The sequence below is a fragment of the Amphibalanus amphitrite genome, unplaced genomic scaffold, assembly GCF_019059575.1.
Source record: "Amphibalanus amphitrite isolate SeventyFive unplaced genomic scaffold, NRLGWU_Aamphi_draft 001168F_arrow, whole genome shotgun sequence".
NCBI lineage: Eukaryota > Metazoa > Arthropoda > Thecostraca > Balanomorpha > Balanidae > Amphibalanus > Amphibalanus amphitrite.
The window spans coordinates 113147-123712 of record NW_024882662.1 but is presented as its reverse complement, the minus strand read 5'-3'; positions in this window follow the sequence as shown (position 1 = coordinate 123712).

Sequence of the window (10566 nt, the reverse complement as noted above, 5' to 3'; positions counted from 1 at the left end):
AACGATACTGGCGGTTCTCGCTCTGGCTTTGGCCGTAACCGTCCAAGGTAAGATGTAAATCACACCTTCCAAGGTAGGTGTGATTCGCTAACTTTGTTTGTGGGGACTCAGGCGTACCTACATCGACCACTTTGCTTCATAATATTCACATACTTTGAGAGATTTGTCAGATTATATCCGCTAGAAACATTAAATTGTCATGGGGCAAAAGCGGGCATTTCATCGGGCATCGGGTTTACGCAAAAGACATCGGTGGCGTCTTTGAAACATTCAACATTAAAGGACATAATTGGAACTGGAATTTTGAATATGGTTTCTTAGGAACAATATTGTTCAATGGATGATAACCAAAACGTACAAAAGCGGAATATCAGCAAAAGGTACAATACTGTGGACTTACCGCCACATTAACCCTCGCCCTGGCAGGGCATTTTTCATAACACGGCCTGGCAGGGGGGGGGTCGATGCGACCCCCCCCCTCGCGATTGGTTCCTATGGAACCTAGAAACACCAAATTTGGTAGGTAGGTGGGCCCCATGGAGTTCTCGCCCGTGTGCAAATTTGGTTGCTCTAGGTCAATATTTAGGGGGGTTTTGGGGGTATAAATGTAAAAATTTCGCTAAAAACAGGTCAAAAGTTTTTCGCTTATAACTTTTGATCTAATTAAGATAGAGCAAAAATAAAAGCACCAGTGACCTCAGCACGTCAAGGCGCGTTGAATGATATACTTTTAAGCTTGCTTAAGTGTACTTAAAGTTTTTCTTAATTTTTAAGTAAACTTTAATTAATTAATTAAGTTCAAGTTAACCCTCGCACGACCAGGCCATTTCTCATAACACGAACGACCAGGGGGGGGTTGTTACGACCCCCCCCCCCTGGCGTTTCGAAACGGAAGGTCGTAGAGCTTAGCGGAAAAAACCAACGGATTGCTCTCAACGAGATCTCGCGATTGGTGGTATATTTTTTGGTCCTAGGTCAACATTTGACCTACTTTTGACCGGTCAAAGGTCAAATTTTCGGAAAAATAGACTTTTTTCAACTTTCGGCGGCGATTGCGGCAAAACGGTGGGAGATATCGACTTGAAACCTTCACTATCGTCTTCCTTGATCAATTCTATCTCGTTTGGTATGTATTTCGTTTCCCTAGCTCTAAAAATGGCGCGTTGGGAGCGCCGGAAGTCGGCAAGGTCACAGTCGGCGGCAGAAATTCGAAAAATCAAAATTTGAATTTTTGAAATCTGATTGTATTTTTGGATTTGGGAGGTCCATTTGCTCCCTATAGAAGCTAATATTGCTGCATATTCCCATTGAGGTGACAAGAATTAGCAAAATAGTGGTTCGGGCGCTTTTCAAAAATAGTACCGGACGCTGTTCCTCTTGTGACGTCATAGCTCCGTGACCTGACCTGACCCGGTCAAATTTCTTATACCATATGATAGCCAATACTTGCCCCAACATGCATGGGAAGTTTCATCACGATCCATCAACCGATGTCCGTACCACCGGCAGGAAACCTCGGGCGTTGGCACTCAGTTTGTGAAAATCCGGCCGGAGGCTGTACCTCTTATGACGTCATAACTCCGTGACCTGACATGACCCGATCAATTTTTTTTCGGCAAAAGATGCGCAAAGGTTGCCCCATAGGGTATTGAAAATTTCAGCCCGCTACGACAAGCCGTTTAGCGTGCACTTCGAAAAAACCTCAGGGGGGGGGGGGTTGATACAACCCCCCCCCCTAGGCGTTCTAGGGTTAACCAAATTGCATCATATCGCATATCATTCGATTCGGCTGATCACCAGGAACACAATGATACCATTTTTTAAGCTCTAGCGTCATTATGTGTCAAGTTATTGGCAAAAACGTCATTTGACCTCAGTTGACCTCATTTGACCTGACCCATGGATAAGTACACCAAACAAAGAAGCACCAAGTGACCTGCTGTTAAAAGCACAAAAGTGATAGAACGAAGCGGATATCTCCAGTATTTTCCGAATTTAGTATTTTCCCATAGGCTTAACATTACGACGTAATGACCTCTAACTGACCTCAGGTCAGTGACCTAAAAAAACGAACTATATGTTATACAACTCGGTGAACTCAGCACATCCTGAAAGTTTGAAGGAAATCAGTCCAAAACTGTGAGTTGGACAGGTGCAAAAAGAAAATTGAAATTTGACCATGACCTTGTACCGGTTTTTCTGACCTGGTGACCTGACCCAAGGTCATCCGGACCTGAAATTTTCAGGTCATATGTAAAAAGGTTGCCTTATAGGCTGTGCGAAATTTGGTGGCGCTGCGCGCCGCCGTTTTTACGCTATCCTCGAAAACCCTTAGGGGCGTCGCATCGACCCCCCCTGCCAGGGCGAGGGTTAAACCCTAAACTAAATTAGACACTACTATGCCTCCTTCGTTTGGCGTTCCACTGACAACTATTTTCTCTAGGCGGAGGCGGCGGCGGCGGCGGGGGCGGCGGCCCGGGAGGATCGGGAGGTGACGGCGGATACGGATATGGCGGATCGGGAGGCGATGGTGGATATGGCGGGTACGGCGGGCCTGGGGACCGTGGATACGGTAGATCTGGTGGTGGATACGGCGGTGGATACGGCGGTGGATACGGTGGTGGATACGGTGATGGATACGGTGGATACGGTGGATCTGGCGGTCGGGGCGGAGGCCCGGGTCAGCCGGGCCAACCAGGGCAACCGGGCAGCTAGGATGTGCATGCATACAATCACGGAGGCGACCGGAGCAGCAGAGTTAACCGGGACAACAGGGTTAACCGGGACAACAGGGTTAACCGGGTTTACCGAGTTAACCGGGCCGGCCGGCTGTGAAGCCTCTGGTCCCGGCGAGGTCGCAGCTGGTTCCGGTGGCTCGGGACCACCACAAAACGCTGCCATCGAGCTGTCGCGACCACACACCGAACGACAGAGTGCGACCGAACAGACCTGTGCTTATGGAATGTGTTATCTGCCCCGATGCCTTTGCATTGGTGTCAGCTCTTAGATCAAATGCACGAATGCAGTATACGCATAGGTGAGCTCATTCTTTTACGTTTTCTCTTTCTGAATGTGTTCTTATAAGCTAGAAATGCAACACAAAAGCAATAAGTAGCAAAAAAGTTTCAAGCGGGCAGGGTCGATAGCTAGACGATCGACTAGTCTCGTCAAATCGGCATCTTGTGTGTGTGTGTGGGGGGGGGGGTTGGAACAAGTGGATCCGTCCCATGGCCATATATAGGACCACGTTCACACCACCACTTTGGCTTTGGAGAGGGACAAAGCCAAGCATGCATCCTTGGATCATCCAGTAAATGCCAATGATAACCGATAACTGATGACGTCATTGTCAATGCAAAGCTGGCGGCTGATCCACGAAATTCACGAAGCTTTCTCGCGTGAGCCTGCAGCAGTTGCCTGCCAGGGGTGGGCGGAGACGGGGGCGGGGCGTGTGGTCTGGCCGACCAATCAGAGCGGTCACATGCCGCTCGGCGCTGGGGCACCCCCAGGCTCCCAGGAAGTCGGGGCTTGCTAGTTGTTTACTTCGTGAGTCTCCGCTTCCCCGGCTGTTGTCGCTGTTACGCCTTTCTGAAATCACAGAACTTGTTCGGGGTCGTTAACCCGAACTCCGCCAGAACAAAGGCAAAGCAGTCGAAAAGTCACAACTCTCAGTCGATGAAGCCCAAGGAATAAAGCGATGGCCTTCGACACTGACGTAGATTAGGTATAATCCACTCAGTATAAAATGCATTTGATTTGTTCATAAAGGCACATAAGGTTTTCAGTTAAGTGCAATGATGCATAACCAGATATTAGCAATTGGGTCGCATGCCATACAAGCTTTACTAAAAGAAGCTAATTTTATAGAGCCGCGTGGGCAAAAAACGGCTATTTTTGCCCAATCGAACGTCGAGGTCGCTCGAAACTGGAGGTCAGCTAAGGTGTGTAGCTACTAGCTACCGTTCAAACTTTCACGATTTTGACTTCTTTCACGAATCAGTTATCCGCGTGAAACTCCGAAAGTAGATCTAAAGCACTGCGGGAAAGCTCATTCGATGGCTCTTTCAACTAGAAAGCCTTTTCGCTGTCATGCCATCTCTGACTCCAGGTCAACAGATTGACCCACAGAGGACGAAGACTGTCAAAATAAAATTATTAACCCGGCAGTTGCTGGGGTATTTCGTCACCCGCCGTTTGCTGAGGGGGGGGGGGGGGCGTTAAACGCCCTCAGCCGATAACTCGAGAACCAATAAGCGCAGCTAAACGCACGAGGCGGCAAACGAAAGAACGTGACGAGACGCTTCAGATGAGTACTTTACAATTTAATTTTGAGGTCACAGGTTGGGTCAAAGTCAGGTCAAACACCTGAAATCGGGAAGTTTCAGTAGCAAGGACTTCGGAACCTCGCAATGGGCGCCTCTCGTCATCAGTGGCGGCGGATTCGATTTTGGCGTGGGGGGGCAAGATCCCAGTCGAGACGATGTCATAGGCGGATACAGAAAGGCGTTTTCGACGCTGTAGGGGACATACCCCCCCCCCCCAAAAAAAGTGTCTAAAATCCAAAAACTCCTCGGATTTCGATTCCTTACAGTACAAAGAAAGAAAAAATCCTGATAAAAGTGTTATGATTAGGAAACATAAGGTACGTTTTGTCTATTTCGGGCGATACAGGGGCCAGGGGGAGGGGGAGTAAATATTTGCTTTAAATGCCCGCTCCCTGGATCCGCCAGTGGACGATGTAACGCTTTTCGTATTGCTGTATTAGAAAAAAACTCCAATGGGAAAAATTGTGCCATAACCCGATCGCATATCAGATGTTGAAGAACGGTGCCAAACCTTTTGAAGTAGGCGAACGCTATTCTTCAATGAGGTAACTCGTTACCATTTCCTCTGTTCATTTTACGTTCGATTTCCGTTTAACCTTCCTTTAAAAAGTATTTCTGAGACAGATATCAACTGAAACTAGATCACAGCGGGAAGAGACCGCTCAAACATTCAAGAGACAGTCGGTCGCATCTAAACCTATTGGGACAGCGATCCGCCAGAAACCCTCCCCAAGGCAGTGGTTCGCCAACTAAGCTGACCGAGACGGGCTGTCTCGATGAGTTAATACAGTAAGCCTACAGCAAGGCTTAACTAAGGCCCAAACGCTCGTCAAGCTGGGAACGGAGGGCTGAGGTGACGGAACGCGGCGGCGGGCTGGGGTGAAGGAACGGTGGACTGGAACGAGAATCCAGAAGCTCTGGGTAGGGCGTTTATTTATTAAGGCTTTAGGGTGCGCTGACTGCGGTAAGGTCCAAATTATCACACCAAATTTTGCCACGACATCTACCGGTTCAGGCACTCGAGAATCAGCCGCCAGTGATATCTGCAAAGACGAAGCATTTCCAACCCAGCCTCAGCCTGGTGTCAGGGCGCCTCAGGTGGCTTTAATTACAGTTGCACATACCAAAAGACCTCAGTGCAGCCAGTCTGTGGCCGAAACCAGTCGGAACAGACTTCAACGAAAAGTGAGACAAGGTTAGTGCTATCGTTAAGTGCCATTATAGACGTGGGCCCCGTTGGCTTGACCCACTGGAAGGTGATATGTTATTGGACGCTGCGCTCGATTTTGGCATTTTAACGTTAGCCCTATGGGCGTTGTATGGAAAGAATGGGAACAAAAGTCGGCAGTGCCCCCCTCCCCCTTGATTGAAGGTGTTCCGCCGCTACTGTTCGTGTTTGATGCTCTTAATTCTATAGCCAGCCTTTAGACAGAGGGTGATCAGTGCACTAATGATCAGTGCCCTAACCCTCAAAAGTTTCCAACATTAATTTTACTTTTTCATAGTGAAACTGAAATAAAGCGGATACTGAACTGTGAACATCCAGTTTTTACACTGGCCCCACGCAAGCCTCCGAATGCCCAAAGCAGATCTCTGATGACTGGCCTTTGGGTGTCATACCATACCGTGCATTGGTCAATGTGATCATTGTGTACGACCTCGGCGTTTACCATTTTATGCGCTGGAAACTGTTGCGCTCGAAAAAAATCAGGGGAGTGGCTTATTATGAGCGCTCATCAGTACTAACTACCCGCAAAGCGAATGGCTAGCCCTTCCGTCTCCGCTCGCTTGCGATTCGGCATTTATGTAGGTACAAAATAGCGGCAAACGACCACTGATGACTGAAGGGATGAGTTGCGCCTCTTGCACACTTAAAATATCTTTAAATCGAATCTGAAAAGACAAAAAAATTATATAAAGCGGAAATGGTTAGCATTTACACATATTCAAAAGGCACCGTTGACCAAACTGTAGGAGCGCATAGCTGCAATATCAGGTTATGGAAATTTTCCTCATGTTTAGGGCACAAATTATGGAGGGGCAAGAATATACGTTTGCCCCTCCTCCAAAAGTTTCTTAGGGGACGGTGCCTCCTCTGCCACCCCGTATCCGTCGCCCCTGTAAGCGGTCAATGAAGGCCTGGGTTGCCGCTGCGTCACGTTGACGCTTATAATGCCTCCAAAACTAGGTTGAAGAGAGGAAAACTTCAATTGAACGCGAACGCTTGCCTTTTAAGAAAGGCAACGTATGATAAAGTATATGGGCATCTGGTTACATCTTCAGATGATCGAACAGAATAATCAGGTATATGGTTTCTTGTCTAAGCTTTATCACAAATTATGGGGGGGGGGGGCAAAAAGATACTTTTGCCCCCCCACGAGTTTGCCAGGGGGGCAGCTGCCCCCCTGCCCCCCGAATCCGCCGCCCCTGCTCGTCATAAACGCTGTCAAAACGGTGCACAATCCTTCATACAAGAGTGTCAGATCCATGTAGGGGTCAGTCAAGCATAGGTCAGGGTCAAGGTCAGGTCAACCAGGTAGGCACATATCCCCGAAAATCAAAACTGATATTTGCAGCCTGTGGCACATGTTTTATAGGTAATTTTGGGAGTAGAACACGATGGCAACATTCCTTTTATCATATGTGTACGTGTTTAGTTCAAAAAGTTCAATTTAAGAAATGCATGTATCATGGTCGTGAAGTAGTCACGAGAAAATGCCAAGATTCAGTTCAAAACTTTGGAAAATGCGGAACGATAATGAAAAATCGAAGATAGCCATTTGATTTTCCATGGTATTTGCAACGTCTAATGGCGTTTACGGCATGGCTGTATGTCTATTCTGTGATTTTATATGATTTTTCGAACATATGCCGTTTTTGGTCGAAAACTCAGAAACCATGACGTCACTAAAACCTCGATATCTCAAAAAATTTCGACCGATTTTTGGGAACTTTGTCACAATGCCGGTACTTAAAGACTACTACTTCAATCAATTCCCTACAGGTACCCAAATTTTGGCATGCTATAGCGCGGCGAAAAAATTGGGGGCGTTTAACGCCCCCCCCCCCCACAGCAACTCGCGTCTCGCGGGTTAAAACTGATACCTTCATGCAATACACCGAGTTTCAAAGCTCCATGGAACTTACAAGATAAGCTGAACCGATGTATGTGTAGGATTTCGATTTCCGGTGGTTTAACCCGCGCCCTGCTGGGGGGGGGGGGTGTTTGAACACCCCCCCCCCCCCCTTGTGGTTTTTCGCGAATATCCGCCGCCGTTTTTGGTACACCTTATCATACATCAATTCTACACATGTTGTGAAAATTTCAGACCAAGGTCATTCAAGGTCAGGTCACCAGGTCACTTGAAGTGACCTCACCTCATAAAAACTTTCAATGTCTGTCATAGCTACACCGAGTGACCGATCGCTTTGAAACTTTCAGCGATTGCTAAGAGCAATAGCATGTACAAAATGTATATCTCAGAATTTTGATATCGATGACCTAAGGTCAGGTCAATTTTGCGACCTCCCCATTATAAGTCAATGGGAGAAAATTGAAATGCGCCTCTTTTGGATGAAAGACATTATACACACTCCCAAACACCGAATTACAAGTGGTTTAGACACACTGAACTTGAAAATGGTGTCCGTGACCCTTGTTTATGCCCTGAGGTCATCTTAGGTCACGAATGGTATCTAACAGTTTTTCGCAAATAACTTTTTATAGAGGCATGCTAGAGCGATGAAAACGCCTTAGATGTGTTCAGCTCGACGATACGGATCGACTGATATGCAACATGACCCTTTCCGGTCAGGTCATGACCTTGACCTGAGGTCAAATTTTCAAGTTGACCTTTCAAGGTCAAGTTATAGTTCATTCGATGCGTCTTGACGAGAGGAACACGATGCCGGTAAAAGTAAGCTCGTACAAGGCTTGGGTCAAAAGTTATTGCAGAAAAACTGTTTTCAAAAATATCGGCTATTTTTGCAGTTTTTGCCCCCTGCAGGCAAAACCGTTGACGTTAGGTCAAATCTGAGAGAATTACTCAGAAAAGGCGTTAATAGGGCTATCGAATGCGCTTTTCCGCGGCGCTGTAGCTCTATTGGTTCCCGAGTTATGCGTTGGCTTCTTGGAAATTTTCGACATTCGACCTGGAAATCGGCGAAATTTTGCCTTCAATGACCTCTGGTGACCTGACCTTTGACCTGACCAAAAAATTGACCGAAGTGATTTCGTCATTATTTTTGACGCTCTTTCGAACGCCGCCTTCCGCGTATCGCTACGTGGCCCAGGAGCCGAGTTACAATGGGGGGTGTTCAAACACCCCCCCCCCCAGCAGGGCGTGGAAATCCAGGACCCCCAGCAGGGCGCGGGTTAACAAGATCGAGGATAGGTGTGATAAATGATGGAAATACACCATAAGCGCACAAAAATGAAAAATAAAGAGAGCGAGAGAGAGAGAGAGAGAGAGAGAGAGAGAGAGAGAGAGAGAGAGAGAGAGAGAGAGAGAGAGAGAGAGAGAGAGAGAGAGAGAGAGAGAGAGAGAGAGAGAGAGAGAGAGAGAGAGAGGCAGAGAGAGGTCGAATCCGGCAGTAAGAGGAGGAAAGAAAGAGGAAGAGGACTGATGGAGGAGGAAGAGGACGTCGCTTGTTCTGAGAGGGATGGACGGACGGAGGTCACGATACAATTGATCGCAGAGGGTCGACATTCCAAGCTGTTTACCTGGTGGCCGGGGGTCAATGGTGCTCCCAGGTCTCGACCGTGGGCTAAGAGGGAGAGAGAGGGAGAGAGAGTGGGGTCGGTGACCGAAGGGGTTCCGTGAGTCAGTGCTAAGGTCACTGACCGGTGTTAGAGGAGGCGGAAGGGGTGTAGCCCAGGGAAGGTGCGACACTCGACAGCCGACACGGGCCGGGGCACCACACGGGATTACGGAACTGGGGTTCGATGTGATAACTTACCAGAGCTGTAGGTAATATTCCCGGCTCGAAGATCTGCTTGAAATTGGCAGTTCAGTTCACAGGCCCATTCAATCGATAACGCCACTTTATTTTAATTTGTGTGGCCGAACTATCACCGGGACTTCGATTTTTTCGGGTGGGGGGGGGGGGGGGAGTGGGGGACTGGCTTCCATCATTCGACCATGCAATACCGTACGGTTTTATAAATGTTCATTGTTCGTGTATCAAAACGAACCAAATCAAACGAACCACACACCGCGCACTATTAGGTGACATGGGGTAAGGCTTTGAGGGCCCCAGCCGAAAGAATGCTTTCCTGCGGGGTGACGAATCGGGGCGCCGCACCTTTTGAAGTTTCTTTCGAAGAAAAAAAACGGTCTCGTTTGGCGCAGCTCTGGAGAATTCACTGAACTTTATCAAGCATCGATATTCCATCTCATTCGTTTTCTTTTCATTTTCACGAACATAGCATTTAAAAAAACAGACCTGTACCGGTTGTACCTAAAAAAAAAAAAACAAGTCCTACACAGAAAGGTAAAATGAAAGTGGTGCCCCTCAATATACGTGCTTCGGGATAAGAAGCTCACGAGGGAGATGATATATTACTGTTTTATTGGCTAGAATATTGACCCACAGGGACTATTTGCAATGTTTCCAGTCGGTCACAATCACAACGTTCGGTCTTAAAACTGAACATTCCTTTGAGGACGGCCAGGGCTAGACGGACACGGCTGTGTCCAGATTTTATGTAAGTAGTAAGTACGTACCTACAGGCTACAACATATGTGAATTGATGTCAACTTACGTCTTACACAGACCAGTTTTACCAAATAGAGGCCAAACCGTTGACATTGTGTGAAATGTAAGAAATATTACGAAGGAAGGAGCTCTAAAAGATTGAACGTTTCTTGTTATGATGCTGTATGCTTTATTAGTTTCACCCGTGAGTACCAAAGTCATCCCGCAACCTCAGAATTGGGACACTGTTACAATAAATGACCGCTGTTGACCTGACCTTTGACCTGACCTAAAAATGATAATACTTTCGTCATTATCTTTCCAGTCCTTTTTTCAAACATCACTTCCGCTAAATGTCCAGAGGCCGAGTGTGTGTGACGTTCTTACGAGCGATTGCTCGTAACAACGACAGCTCGTAACAACGCCCGCCTCAATATGTTACGACCTATGTACGATCATACCCTTGCGCTAACCTAGCACGGGTAAAGTAATGCAGACAGATGTGTTGCCGAGGAAGCACCAGAGAACTATACATAACTCAAAG